The sequence below is a fragment of the Primulina tabacum genome, unplaced genomic scaffold, assembly GCF_025594145.1.
Source record: "Primulina tabacum isolate GXHZ01 unplaced genomic scaffold, ASM2559414v2 Contig501, whole genome shotgun sequence".
NCBI lineage: Eukaryota > Viridiplantae > Streptophyta > Magnoliopsida > Lamiales > Gesneriaceae > Primulina > Primulina tabacum.
The window spans coordinates 1-15994 of NW_027459764.1; the positions used below are offsets into that span (position 1 = coordinate 1).

At 35.1% G+C, this 15994-nt stretch overlaps 1 non-coding gene across 1 annotated transcript; it reads left to right on the forward strand.

Annotated features, from left to right (window-relative positions):
• Positions 1–411: 411 nt before the first annotated feature.
• LOC142534422 (small nucleolar RNA R71) lies at positions 412–517 on the forward strand. Its single transcript, XR_012817054.1, has one exon. It is a non-coding gene; the product is annotated as a small nucleolar RNA R71 (small nucleolar RNA).
• Positions 518–15994: the final 15477 nt, after the last annotated feature.

The following is a 15994-nucleotide window of genomic DNA, read 5'->3' on the forward strand; positions in this document are numbered from 1 at the left end:
GGTTTTTGAACCCCCACTTGATTCACCGGTGCCTCCTCGCCTCCTCGTTCACATAGAAAGGACCACTGTCTTGACAGTCCTTAACATAGTGTTCTCCTCCACATTTTTCACAAAATATCTCTTGAAGACGCATAGCCGTGCCACCCATATTCAACCCGTCCAGTTTCCTGTTCAAGACATCAAGTTGTGCAGTAATAGCAGAAAGGTCAGTTACCTGGTGAACTCCTGCACTCTTTCACTGGTTGTTCCTCTCATATTGAGGATGACAGCTGCTAGCAGCCATTTCCTCCAGTAACTCGTACCCTTCCTCAGCAGTTTTTCTCAACAGGTTCCCACAAGCAGCACATCTATCATAGTACGATTAGGAGTAAGCAAGCCATAGTAAAAGGTTTGAACGACTAACCCAAGTGAAGTTTGTGATGAGGACATCTTCTTAATAAATCTTAGAAGCGCTCCCATGCCTCATATAAGGACTCCTGCTCGAATTGAGCAAATGTGGTGATGTCTGCCTGCAGCTTCATGGTCTTAGATGGAGGAAAGTATTTAATTAGAAACGCTTTCGCCATGTCCTCCCATGTGGTGATCGAACCTATAGGCAAACAATTCAACCATGCTTTAGCTTTATCGCGTAGGGAGAAAGAAAATAAACGCAACCTAACAGCATCATCAGAAACTCCATTAAATTTAAAAGTGTCGCAAATTTCAAGAAAATCTGCGATGTGCGTGTTTGGGTCATCTACTGCAGATCCTCCAAACTGTACTGTGTTCAGAATCATCTGAATTATAGCTTGTTTGATTTCGAAGTGGTTTTCCCGCACAATAGGTGTCACAATGCTGGGGCGTGCTCCATCCAAACAAGGTTGGGCATACTCTAGCATCGGTATGCGGCGTGGCATCTCAGCATGTCTAGCATCATGGTGTTCCTCCTCATGATCGTTCTCATGCCTCTCCATCATTTCTTTCAGTCTCTGCTGCTGTCTTCTCCTGCGGAAAGTTCTTTCAATTTCAGGGTCAAACTGCTCAAGCTCCACGTCAAGTGACTTTGGCATGCACTGGACGAGATATCTTGTAACAGAATACGAAGTGGTTAAACTTAATAAATGAAAACAATTAGAAAGAAAAATAAACTAAACCAAGATAATGGTGAATTAACCTCCCCGGAAAAAAAACGTCCCCAAAAACTTGAGTCGAGCAAAACGTGCACTGTGGAATCGTAATTAAAATATGATTGTGTATGCTCAAAAATTAATCGCAAGTGCCACGATGTCAAGTAATAGTATAATGTCTACGTTATTACGAGTAGTGTTCCACGGAGACTGTGTTTGACAATTATATTTTCAGTTATTAAATCTTTAGCAACGAAAATTGGTTTGATTGATTATTACTAACTATGATCAAATAAACATGCAAATAAAAGATTCAATAATTAAATAATGAAATATGATATTAAAATTGGTTGATTAAAATTCAATAAGAAATGAATTTGTTGGGAATATTGATTCACCTACCCTCGTTAATTAATTAATTCGTTCGATCGTGACTGTATGCTTCCGACATGATTTCCTATTCAATTGACCACACTCTCTCGAGATATGCCAAACTAATTCTACTCAATGAAGTAATTAAATATCTTTAATTATTATCAAGAGCGAATTGCAGGTCGATCTATGAAATCCCCCTAGTTTTCGACCCTTAGGACTATAACTATCGGCGTGTATCCAATTTCATATATCTATGTAAATTGTAGATCCACGGATATACTACTCGTTCCTATCACAAGTTATTCTCTCGAACTCACTCGCAATATAAAATTATTATCAAAGTTAGCTACGCTTTAACAACACGATAAAACAATTTTCTAATCAATAATAAATTAGAAATCGATATGTAAATTAATTATATCAAAGTTTGGGGTAGGATCCCCTTAAATCCCAACAAATATTAAAGGTTTAGCTACTCGAATTCATATTAAAAATAAACAAAACAAAGTTTAAAAGATGAAAACTAAATTAGAAATACTAGAATTGACGAAAAACGAAGAACGATGCCCGGAAAAATGTCGAATCTGCAATCCAAGCGCGAATTCCTCTCCAAGCTTCGTGACGGCTCTCCAATAAAGTCTGAATGATCCCAAAAACGTCCAAGGATCCCCACCATATTGCCCATATCCAGAACTAAGGAAAGGAATCATCCAAAATTTTTTCCAAAAATACTGGCGCGCCGGGCGGACATAAGTTTTTGCCCGGGCGGATGGTCTTCGCAGATTCTGCATTGCAAGTTTTCTTTGACGTGCCCGAGCGGATATAAGTTTCCGCCCGGGCGGATGACCTTCGCAAAAACTCTTTCTCTCACGCCTTGGAGGCGCCCGGGCGGACATAAATGTGCGCCCGGGCGGACATAAATGTGCGCCCGGGCGGATGACTTTCGAATTTCTCCCTTTCATTTTAAGTTTCTTCACAAATCTCCTGCAATTTTAACCAACTAAACACATGAGCAACAAGAAAACATAAATTATGCTAAAATAAAACAAAATGCATGAAATCTAAAAGATAAATGCAACACAATGCGACATAATAAGATAAGAAAAACAAGTAAAATCCCCTTATATCAATCCCCCAATACTAACCTTTCGCTCGCCCTGGAGCAAAACAGGTGACAAGACAAAATGGAATCTGACACAAAGTAGCTCGACAGTGAATTCATAGTCATCAACTAGCCTCAGCGAAACTCAACATATTCCCTTTTTGATCAATGCAAAAGCACAATTCTTCGCACTTCCCTTGGTCTAGACATCTTTTCAAATAAAGCCTGAACGTGTGTGTGTTGTTAGTCCTAGCATCACAAATGATAGAGGGATCTATTTTCAACCATTGTCAGAGATTTAAATCAGCCTGTTAGTGTAAATCTTACTCTCCTCTATTCCTCTGGACTCAGCGTCCATCAGCAACTATTTTTCTCTTTTTTTTTTCTGAATAGGAATACAGTAATGAAAAGAATATATTAGAACTTTTCATTTCAGATTCAAATCCAAGTGTTTTACATTGTTAGCCAGGAATAGGATTTCATTCCTTTATTCGGCTCTTCAACACCTTACATCTCCAACTTTAGCCACGAATAGGAATTCATTCCTTTATTCGACTCCCCCACACCTTACATCTCCAACTTTCTCTTTTATTTTTTTTACGCTGCTGATAGATACCTCGATTCAAGAGAATATCGTCAAGTTCAATTTACAACTTCAAACATCTTCGTTCCCCACTTTAGTTTTAAATTTTCACCATCTTATCATGCATGCTTCTTGTTCTAACATTTGTGCAAAGAGAGTTCAACGTTTTAAATAAAACTTCATGTCTTTACCACAGTAAGTGCTAAAGAAGTTCAAGTACACTACACACAGGGCATGTCTCATCACTTCCTAATCATCCTTGGCTAACAAGTCTACTTCAAACACTGTCGGCTGACACACCAATGCAAAAATGACGAACACTAAATTCCAACATATATAACCAACAAAACACCAAAAATGAACACATAAAACAACACCCATCCACCCCCCAATACTAAGTCGTGCAGTGTCCCCAATGCAACAGACGATAGAAAAGAGACAGATAGTGCATAACAAAATAGATGCAATATGACCTCAACATGCAACAGACACATAAATAAACAAAATGATCCAAACGAAATGCAGGAAATAAAAAGAATGGACAGAAGTGACTCCCCTCTCAAAGATTATCCTCCTCGTGCGCCTCTGGGGGAAGGACACCAGCTGCATCCCCCTGCTGAAGAAAGTCATACTGAAACTGTAGAACTCAACAAAAGTACAAGAAAGAAAATTAAAACGAGTTGAGAGGGAAAGAAATTAGTTCTCAATTTATCGTTCTCGTGCCTCTCCATCATTTCTTTCAGTCTCTGCTGCTGTCTTCTCCCGCGAAAAGTTCTTTCAATTTCAGGGTCAAACTGCTCAAGCTCCACGTCAAGTGACTTTGGCATGCACTGGACGAGATATCTGTAACAAAATACGAAGTGTTAACTTAATAAAATGAAACAATGCTAAAGAAAATAAATAAAAATAAAATTGTGAATTAACACTCCCCGGCAATGGCGCCAAAAACTTGATCGAGCAAAACTTGCACTGTGGAATCTTAATAAAAATATGATTGTGTATGCTCAAAAATTAATCGCAAGTGCACGATGTCAAGTAATAGTATAATGTATGTGAGTACGAGTATCGTTCCACTGGAGACTGTGTTTGACAATTATTATTTTCAGTTATTAAATCTTTAGCAACGAAAATTGGTTGATTGATTATTACTACTATGATTAAATAAACATGCAAATAAAAAGATTCAATAAATAAATAATGAAATATGATATTAAAATTGGTTGATTAAAATTCAATGAGAAATGAATTTGTTGGGAATATTGGTTCACCTACCCTCGTTAATTAATTAATTCGTTCGATCGTGACTGTATGCTTCCGACATGATTTCCTATTCAATTGACCACACTCTCTCGAGATATGCCAAACTAATTCTACTCAATGAAGTAATTAAATGTCTTTAATTATTTATCAAGAGCGAATTGCATGTCGATCTATGAAATCCCCTAGTTTTCGACCCTTAGGACTATAACTATCGGCGTGTATCTAATTTTTTATTTCTATGTAAATTGTAGATCCACAGATTATACTACTCGTTCCTATCACAAGTTATTCTCTCGAACTTACTCGCAATATAAATTTTTTATCAAAGTTAGCTACGCTTTAACAACACGATAAAACAATAGTATAATCAAGAATAAATCAGAAATCGATATGTAAATTAATTATATCAAAGTTTGGGGTAGGATCCCCTTAAATCCCAACAAATATTAAAGATTTAGCTACTCGAATTCTTATTAGAAATAAACAAAACAAAGTTTAAAAGATGAAAACTAAATTAGAAATACAAGAATTGACGAAAAACGAAGAAAGATGCCAGGAAAACTGTCGAATCTGCAATCCAAGCGCGAATTCCTCTACAAGCTTCGTGACGGCTCTCCAATAAAGTCTGAATGATCCCAAAAAACGTCCAAGGATCCCCACCATATTGCCCATATCCAGAACTAAGGAAATGAATCATCCAAAATTTTTTCCAAAAATACAGGTGCGCCCGGGCGGACATAAGTTTCCGCCCAGGCGGATGGTCTTCGCAGATTCTGCATTTCAAGTTTTCTTTGACGCTCCCGGGCGGATATAAGTTTCTGCACGCACGGATGCCCGGGCGGATGATCTTTGCAAAAACTCCTTCTCTCACGCCTTGGAGGCCCCCGGGCGGACATAAATGTGCGCTCGGGCGGATGACTTTCGAATTTCTCCCTTTCATTTTCAGTTTCTTCACAAATCTCATGCAATTTTCACCAACTAAACACATGAGCAACAAGAAAACATAAATTATGCTAAAATAACACTAAATGCATGAAATCTAAAAGATAAATGCAACACAATGCGACATAATAAGATAAGAAAAACAAGTAAAATCCCCCTATATCACATGTTTAGTCCCAAATCACATTGTGATGTGAACCCACGGCTAGTTGTGTCATTGAACCATTGAGGGTCACACAAGTGCTAACTTTTTAGATCCCGTTGAGAAGTAAAATAGTTCATTGTGTTGAACGGCTTATAAAGGAGTTTCTAAGCGTAAATAAAAATATAAGTATGACTTCTATAAGGAGAATGTAACTTTTAATTTGAGGAAGTGTTCCTAAATTAAAAATTGGCCAAACAAATAATGTATTTGAAAATTATGATTTTCATAAATAATATTATGGACTAAATTAAATTAATTCAAGTGTTGAATTAATTAAACACTAGTGGGCCTAGTAGAGTACAAATAATTAAATTAATTAAAGTGTTGAATTAATTAAACAACATTGGGCCTTGTAGAGCCCAATTAGAAATAATTATTCAGCTAGTGGACTTGAGTAAAATCAAGTAAGGTTTAATTGGTCTCAAATTTGTTTGGGACAATAAAATTAAAGTCCATGGGCCTTGTAATTGTTACAAGCCCAAATAGAATTGCATGCATGGGAGGTGAAAGGGTAGAGACAACTTTTTCAACATCCAAGGCATGGTATGCCTTTGGAATACACAACACCTTTTTGAACAACCAAGAAAATTTTCTCCCCCCATTCATTCCATGTCTTGGACGAAACTTTGAGTAATTCTCCTTCATATTTTCTTCTTCATTTTGGTTGAGAAAATCTTAGTCTTCAAAATGAAAAATACTCTAATTTTTCTAGTGCAAAATTAGAGTGGTTCTAATTTGTTAGTGGTGGATCTAATTTTGAAGGAAGGAGTCCAAGAGCAAGGAAAGCTTGTAGAGGGTCAAGCATTCAAGAGCCAAGTTGTTTACAACTTCGTTGGAGCCAACAATCAACTCCAATCAATCTTTGAGATTGATAAGTAATTTCTAAAACACCCTATGAATGTCATATTGTGTTTATTGTTATTTGGTACACATATTGTGAGGTGCTCTGTTTTGTTTTCTTGTTGAAAAATATTTTTCAAAACTTCCGTTGCGCAACCGGGCACCGTAACCGATCCCTTTCATCTACGACAATAGTTTTTAAAAACCGTTGTCTTTGATTTGTCTACGACAACGGTTTTTACCACGGTTTTTTAAAAACCGTTGTCTATGAGCGTGTTTTTTTTGGGCTACGACAACGGTTTTTAAAAACCGTTGTCTAAGAGCGTTTTTTTTTGCTACAACAACGGTTTTAAGAACCGTTGTCTATGAGCGTTTATGTTTAGGCTACAACAACGGTTTTTAAAAAACTGATGTCTATGTATGTGTTTTTTCGGGTTACAACTATATGTGTTTCTGTCAAGGGTCAAAGACAACGGTTTGTGTAAACCGTTGTCTTTCAGCTGGTTTTTTTAGAACTACGACAACAATTTTTTAAAAACGTTGTTGTTTTTTAGTGTTTTATTTGGTTAACGACAATGGTTTTTGAAAAACCTTTGTCGTCGTTCTATTTTTTTTGGAAAAATCGGTAAAATTAAAATTGTAGGAATATTAAACGACATAAAACCATCGCTAATTTTAAAATAGCGACGGTTTTAACACAAATCGTCGCTATAATTAACTGTCGCGAATTTAAATTAGCGACGGTTTCTAGTTTTTATACAACTGTCGCATTTTCAAATTAGCGACGGTTTGGAACAATCATCGCTATATTTAGCGACAATTTCATTAAAATTGTCGTACTTTTCAATTAGCCACGGTAAAAACGGTCGCTAATTTAAAAATTGCGACGTTTAGCTAATAGCGTAAGCTTAAGTTTTACTGTCGCTATTTCCGACGGAGTAAGCTTAACCGTCCCTAATAGCGACGGTTTAAGCCAAAACCATCGCTAATAGGGACGGTTTACACAAAAACCGTCGCCAAGTTGTCTATAAATACCCGCATCCTCAGTCATTTTCTTCGCACAATAAGTTTCTCTCTTCTTTTTTTTTTGAAGGAAAGTTTCTCTCTTCTATGATTTTACTTTCGCTTCAATTTTATTTGTTAAGATTATAAATATTATTTGTTTAGTAAAATTGTAAGTCATTAAATTATAAAAGATAATGTTAATTTTTCTCTCTTTCATGATTTATTAAATTATAAAAGCAATTTTTTTTTATTTTACGTAAAACATTAGTGAGGGAAATCATGTGAACAACCCTCGCTAATTAGAGACAAAAACCATGTGAACAACCATCGCGAAGTAGCGACAGAAATAATGTATACAACCGTCGCTAAGTAGAGATGGAAATAATATATAAAACCGTCGCAAATTTGCGACGGTTTTTTAGAAAAACCATCACAATATTTTGTTTAACAACAATTTTTTTAATGCTACGACAACATTTTTTCACATTCGTCTTTAGACGTCTACGACAACGGTTTTTCACCGTTGTCTTTGAGCGTACAGTTTAACCACATGGCCTTTAACAACGGTTTTACAAAACCTACGACAACGGTTTTTCACCGTTGTCTTTGACGTCTACGACAACGGTTTTTTACCGTTGTTTTTGAGTACAACCTTTAACCACAGGGGCTTGAACAACGGTTTTATTTCACCTACGACAACGGTGAAAAACCGTTGTCTTTTGTTTTTTTTGTTTGTAGTGATTTATTGAAGGGTTTTCAAAGATTGCTAGACCTTTGACGTAGTTGACTCAGAAAGGTGCGCAATTTCAGTGGTCTGAGGCATGTTAGATGAGTTTTCTGGAGTTGAAGCACCGACTGACGACCGCACCGGTGTTATGAATCCCTACGGAAAACGATAGGTTTGTTGTTTATACTGATGCATCATTACATGGTTTGGGATGTGTTTTGATGCAGGATTGATGTGTGAGTTGTGTATGCTCACCCTTTGGGGGCTGTTTCTGTTAGACATGTTACAGGACTAGTGCTGAGACATGATAGAGGTGAAGGACTTGGTGTTTCTAGTCAAAGAAGTCGTGTAGTTGATAGTGGATAGAGCAGTATAGCTCATTGTTGTATTTGAGTTATGTGTGTATTTATTATACTTTTTATGCTACACTGATATAGATAGTGTGATGATTACACTATTTTGTCGTATATGCATTATATTATTACGTCATTGAAAAGATACTTTTATACATATGATGTCACGTATATTGTTACATGGCGAGATTGGGGTGCCACATTTGGAATGGCTTGGTCAAAGGTTCTTTAATTGTGTAAAGAGTTGTTACAAATTACATGCTTGTATATCTTCAATTTTTCGGAACATATGGATGAATTTAGATGCATGTGTCTTGCATGCTTACAAAATCCGTGACCTTCACATCCCTACCTCTTTATTGGAAGTTTCGTCTTTGAAACTTGAGTTGAAACGTATACTATTTAAAATACTGCTAATTTTTTTTGTAAGCTAAATTTCGAAAATGTATTTAAATTCATGCATGCAATACTATTGTAAAACACAAATTTTAAAATAAAAAATTCCAATTCTGGTAAAAATAGTGCAGTTAAAAATATGTTAAAAATCCTGTTGAACCAACAACATGCGAAGTCCTGGCAATCATCTAAATATAAACGAAAGAGTATGAAAATATCCAAGTTCACTCCTAACTCGTAAACATAATGTTCGGAAAAAATATGGTCCTTAAGTTAGCGTGCGCAGATCCAGCCTCGCTTACTCAGTCTTTGGCGCCCCCAGTCTCTACCTCATCCTGCTTACCTGCATCAATCACACCTAGAGAGTCTACAGACTCAACACACCTGAATCATTATAACAAATTTATATACATATCATGCAACATGGAAAAATACTGTAATTAGAATAACTTCATGATCTTAATAGCGTAAACTTAAACATATCGTAACAAAGCATAACGTGTCCAAAACATGTCTCATCATATCAACATATACGTGTTCATTTTTTTTATTTGAATTAGACCATTAGTTGTGATTTTCGTATCATCGTATTAGGCGATGGATCCATCTACATATAACCGCGGTGTCCGGCGACGGGGACATCAGTGACAGTATTATCCATCTGCTGAGCATTGGCCTTACATGTCATCGTATTATCGTATCGTTGTATTAGTCACAACCAACCCCCTTCCTCCAAAAACTTGTCATTGTATTAATCACTTATAAAAATCATGTATATACGTAAATTTCCTTAAATTCAAGCATGCAGCCTATTTTTCATATTTCCATAAAAAGTCATGTTCATAATATCATATCAATTTCAAACATGCAATTTAAGTGTTCAGGGCGCTGCCAGGATCTCTAACTTGACCCTAGTGCAAAATGACCGTTTTACCCCTGGAAACCCTAATTGACCGTTTTACCCCTGGATCTCAAAATTTCGGCCTGAAGCCAACCAAACTTATCCCAACCTAAACCATGACTTAAACACGCATGGCCAGCCCTTAAACCGTAAAGCTTAGACCACCTAAGACCCTCAAAACCAACGGGACAGCTGTTGAAACACGTTACACACGGCGGCCAAAACCCTAGCGTCCACCTAAGACCCTCAAAACCAACGGGACAGCTGTTGAAACACGTTACACACGGCGGCCAAAACCCTAGCGTGCTCCTAAGCTCTAATTCTCAGCCCTAGCCCCAAGCCACCAAGTCCATGCCCTAACTGAAACGACCTAAACTTTTTTTTAAAAAAAATCATGAATCATACACTCGAAAATTATAAAATAAATAACTTAGCATTTCTAACAATCAATAATAAATTAACATATGAAATCTCAAATGCATAAAATAAATCCTAAATCATCGACTAACCAAAAATCCTAAATCGACCTTTAAAAAGACCAATTAACAATAAAATAAAGTATAAAAATTATCTCTAATAAAAATCATTAACATAAATCCTGAAATCATAAATCTATCTAGTTAGTGCGGAAACATAAAGGTCTTCGGGTGTGTACTGACGCACCCGATCCACTCAATCCTCAGCGCCTCCCATAAACCATCAAATCCTGCATCATACAAACCTAGTGAGTCTAAAGACTCAGCATGTTCTAAACATGGATATCAAATAATACATATACAATCACATGCATTAAAAATCATACTTTTATTTAAAATAGTTTTTAAACATAAATAAACCATTTAAAATCATTTAAGCATAATTAAATAATAAATTTTAAAAACATTTAAAAATAACTTTAAGCATAAATAAATCCTTTAAAAATAGCTTTTGAGCATCATTAAATCATATATCATAAAACCATTAAAATCGTAAAACTTTCAATCATATATCATTTATTGAGAAGTTTGATCCTTGAAAGTGACTAGCTTTTATCCTCTGGTCGACTGATCGGTCTTCAGCTCCACATGGCCCATGTGGGTGGGCACTAGGCTCCACCATGGAAATACGATCGTCGGGGCTCTCTCGGGGACCTTCTCCCATAGACGGGCTCCCTCTAAGGCCTTGTCCCATAGATGGGATCCCTTTGGGGTCTTCTCCCGTAAATGGGCTTGCTTTAGGGTTTTTTCCCCTCATGACATCCCACAAAATTGTAAGTTCACCGTCTTTACATAAACGGATCCCCCACAAATCATATATCATATTTCACAGTCAATTCACATCCCTCAAAATATTTCTTTTTCTTTAAAAATCATAAAATTGCATACTTTCCAAAAATAGCATTTTAAACTGTACAAATTGCACAGCTTTACCATAAATCATAAAATAACATATTATCATGAAAATCATAATGTTATATCATAAAATATCATTTAACATGCATTATGATCCTTCGGACGCAGCCAAGCTTTTACGTATTTTCTCAAGTGTAAAATTACCGTTTTGCCCCTAGATGTAAAAATTCTCGATTTTATCTTTTTATCAATTTTTAATGACATGGGCTTATTCTAAATAACTATTTAAGCTTAAATATTATTTTTTATAATTTTATAAAGCTTAAAATTAGGTGTTTTATTTAATTCTTTAATTAACGTTTCGTGCAGCGATTAAATCCCGGATAAATTCAAAACTCCATATTTTCTTCCAAAATTTTAAACATAAAATTTTTATTGCCTAATATACCCTTGTGAGCCATTAACCACACCCGTGGACCATTGGAATTTTGTTGAATGAAGACATATCATCGTCTTGTGCAGCTAGATGAGCCTGCATTCTGTCCAATCATCGAAATCTTCTCTGGAGAATATTGGAATTTTGTTGAATGAAGACATATTGATCAGTTTGTATGTAGAAATATTCAGGAACAAGATTCAACTGCTTCTATACCACTTGATAGAATCGGTTAAAGGTTAAAAAGTGTTTAGAAAGGGGGTTGAATAAACACTTACGATTTTTGATACCTTTTCGACTGATGAGTCAATTTAGTGATTTATTGATACTCGGGAATCTTGTAAGACAATATAAATCAGTTAACAAATATTGTGCGGAAATAAAATGACTGACAAATAGAATATAAACTGAAATAAGAAGACACAAGATTTTATAGATGTTCGGAGATTTTAAACACTCCTACGTTACCTCTTCTATCTCAAAGATAGGATATACACTAAGAGACTTTGATCGATACAAACGGTTGTATAGACCCACTTCAATTTTGGACTTAACAATGCCAAACTGAAACTCTTAGTTACAAAGTCGTTTACAATTCTCAATAGAACTGAATTAATCTAACAAAACTGATCTCTTCAAGATTGAGTAATACAGTTTGTGTTAAAAGCTTGAAGTATAGCCTGAAAGCTATGAATGTATACAATAAGCGTGAGCTTTTACGTTTGCTAAGATTTCAGCAGAGTAACTGAATCGATATTTGTTCAGAGATTTCAAGAGTTTTTGAATCAAATGTTACGAGGGTTTTTCTTCAGTTGCTATTCTCTGCTATTTATAGGTTTCCCTCCAATGGTAATATTAAATACAATTTGAACCTTTCTATCCTTTTCATGCCACGTCAACATTCTTCTGACAGTTGTACACTGCAAATTTCTGAAATGCGGCGATCCCACTACTTGTTGCAGTCGGCTTTTGTAGGTTGAATGTCTTAACTGATGACGTGTACAACTGATGGATCAGCTGATTGAATGTAGTTGATAAGCTCGCAACTGTTTGTAGTAATTGATCAGTTTTAACTGATCAGTCAGTTGTCTGCGTAGTTCAGTTGCTGGTTCAGTTGCCTTCGAAAATCTGCGTATTATCCTTCAGTTAATGGCGGACGATAATTTGCATATATTAGATCAGTTATCATTCTTTTTAGATCAGTTAGATGCTCAGTTTGTCAAACATCCGAAATTTAGATTCCAACACTTTTATTTAATTATTTTTATATATCCTACTTATACATGAGAGTTTTGATTTATTAATGCTATATGTTACACAAAATTCTTGCTATTACTTAAATATTAGTTTGGTATTACCAACAATTGAAATTGGTTACCTTGATTTATCATATGAATATTATCATAATATTGAATTTTTGGTACCATTTAAATATTAGTTTGGTATCTCCAACCATTTAAAGTGATTATCTTAATTTGATATTTACAATATATAGCTCAATAAATACTTGACAACATTTATAAATTTTGGTATATAAAATATATGAATAAGTGAATAATATAAAAAATATAAATAATAATTATTTAATTTATTGGACCATTTTATCAAGTGAATTCATATTATGTTAATTTATTCTAACTTTATTTTAATATCAAGAGTGAATCCTTTAATTTCGACTATTTAATTTAAAATTTTTAAATATAAAAATTATCATTTAAGACCAAAGTAATTAAACGATAAAAAACAGAAAGACATCATAATGGACCTGTAATTATTTTAGCTTCCCCGTAGATACGACATTCAAACTCACTGAATTATATTATTTGTGAACAACCTCCTCTTGGGATTGCAACAATCAAAGTTGTGGCAAGACTTTTTTAGAATATACTATGAGAATCTTATACTTAGTAGTCACTACCATTAATTTTTTACTTGTTAACCATACTTTAGTTGATTGCTACAATCCTACATCATTTCCAATGAGTAATATGTCATCAACATAAAGTACTAGGAATTCCACTGCACTCCCACTAACCTTCTTGTGCACACAAGGTTCCTCAGGATTCTTAAAAAAATCAAACTCTTTGATAGTGCTACCAAATTTAAGATTCCAACTCCTAGATATCTGTTCGCGACCATATATAGATCTTTGAAGTTTGCCTACCTTATGCTCACTTTCTATTGATGTGAATCTTTTATGTTGAGCCTTGTAAATCTCTTCCTTAAAGTCACCATTACGGAACGATATCTTAACATCCATTTGCCGTATTTCACAGTCATATCATGATGCTTTGGCTAGCAATATTTCTAATAGACTTGAACATTGCGAAAAGAGAAAAATTTTCCTGATAGTCAATTCCTTTCATTTGAGTATATCATCTGGCAACCAATTTAGCCTTTAAGATCACTACTTTCCCATCCAACCTAAGTTTCCTTTTGTAAATTTATTTGCATCCTATCTGAACAATTCTCTCAGATGGATCTACCAAGGACAATAATTGGTTTGAATACATGATTTTCTTTTTTATTGTGACCTCATAAGTGATAAACATATTAGCTATCTTTTCAAGGCTAATCTCTATCTTATTTATATCTAATTTCGCCACAAAACCTGTGAAATGAGGAAGGGAGTGAAAACAAGACGAGAATCACTAATTCTAGACCCACTACCTTATCAATAAGCCCAATCACATATACACCAGGCTCACGGGCCGAGGCTCCATCTTGCATATGTATAGTCATTATCATAGCAACGTCCATCACTGTACGAGTTTGAGTACCATACAAATCTTTTATGTGTTTTTGAATGTCAGCAACATTATTTATTTCCTCAAATTGGCTTTGCATTTCATTTGACATAGAAGTCATCAAATTAATTTTGAGCTTGCAGACGATGGTCCCACCATCTTGTATGTTTCCACCAGTTTAGCCAGACCGACATTTAAGATGTCTCTTTTGGATAAGATCTAGTAAACTTTTTATGCCATTTTGTTTGGATGCCATAACAACCTTTTAATTTTTAGCCAATATTAATAGTTAGGTCTGGTTAGCTTGTTTGATCGAGTATAACAGATAGTGGATTAGTGACAAATCGTGAATATAGAAAATCTTAAACATATAAACATTGCCGACTATTTTAAAATATTTTATAAGAAATAAAATATGCACTTATGTTTTATGAATTATCTACCAATATTTTTGAAATTTTAACCAACCTCGTATGAAAACGAAAAATCGTATTTTTCAGTGAGTAGGCAGGGTCCAATTGCTAAATTATGATTCGAAAAAAGATCAATCAATCTCAATTTCTAAAAGGTAGAGCCTAATTGAAAACTAAAAGGAAAACAAACCAACAAAAAGAGATTTGAAGCCAACAGGAGTTCAGGCGTCTTAGAACTTATACATAATGATATTTGAGTACTATTCTCTTCGGTTTTTTGGAATGGTCAACAGCATTTTATAAAGTTCACAGACGATATTTCAATATATGGCTTCATTTATCTCATCCATGAAAAGACACAATCATTAGATGTTTTCAAAAATTATAAAGTTGAATTTGAAAATCAAATTGACTTAAAGATTAAAAGCATTAGATCTGACGGTGGTATTGAATACTATGGTAGATATGACGGTTCAAGTGAAAAACGTCTAGAACCTTTTGCTAGATTCCTAGTGGAATGCGGTATCGTCCCACAGTACACTATGCCGATTTCGCCTACTATTAGTGGTGTTTCCGAAAGACGAAACATAACACTTAAGGACATGCTAAGGAATATGATTATTCATTCTACCTTACCAGAACCACTCTAGGGAGAAGGACTAAAGACCGCAGCTTATATCCTTAATAGATTTTTTACTAAGACAGCGACAAAAACCCCTTATGAACTTTGGACGGGTAAAAAGCCTGGTCTTAAAAATTTTCACGTTTGGGGATGTCCAACTGAGGCAAGACTTTATAACCTTAATGAAAAGAAGTTGGAATCAAGGACGGTCAATTGTTATTTTACTGGATACATTTAAATATCCAGGGGACACAAGTTTTATATTCCCACAAGTAAGTCGATTTTTTAGTTAGGAAATGCCCGGTTCTTTGAGGATGTTGAGTTTGCAGGGGGAGATACAATAAGAGATATTAGAGGAATATGTAAATATTTCCGCATGTGTCTTGGACATTGATCGGGATCACATTCTACTTTGATCAAAAAACAATACTAGAAGACAACATTGGAGGTCCAAATGAAAAAACTCAAGAATCTCCAAAACATATGTCATTAATGACATCCACTAGAGAGCAGAGAAATGCAATGACATATGATTACATTGTAATTCTTCAAGAATATGAAACAGACATCTGACTGATGGAGGATGATCCTATCAACTTACATCAAGCCATGGAAAGTTCGAACTCTTAAAAGTGGAATCATGTCATGGA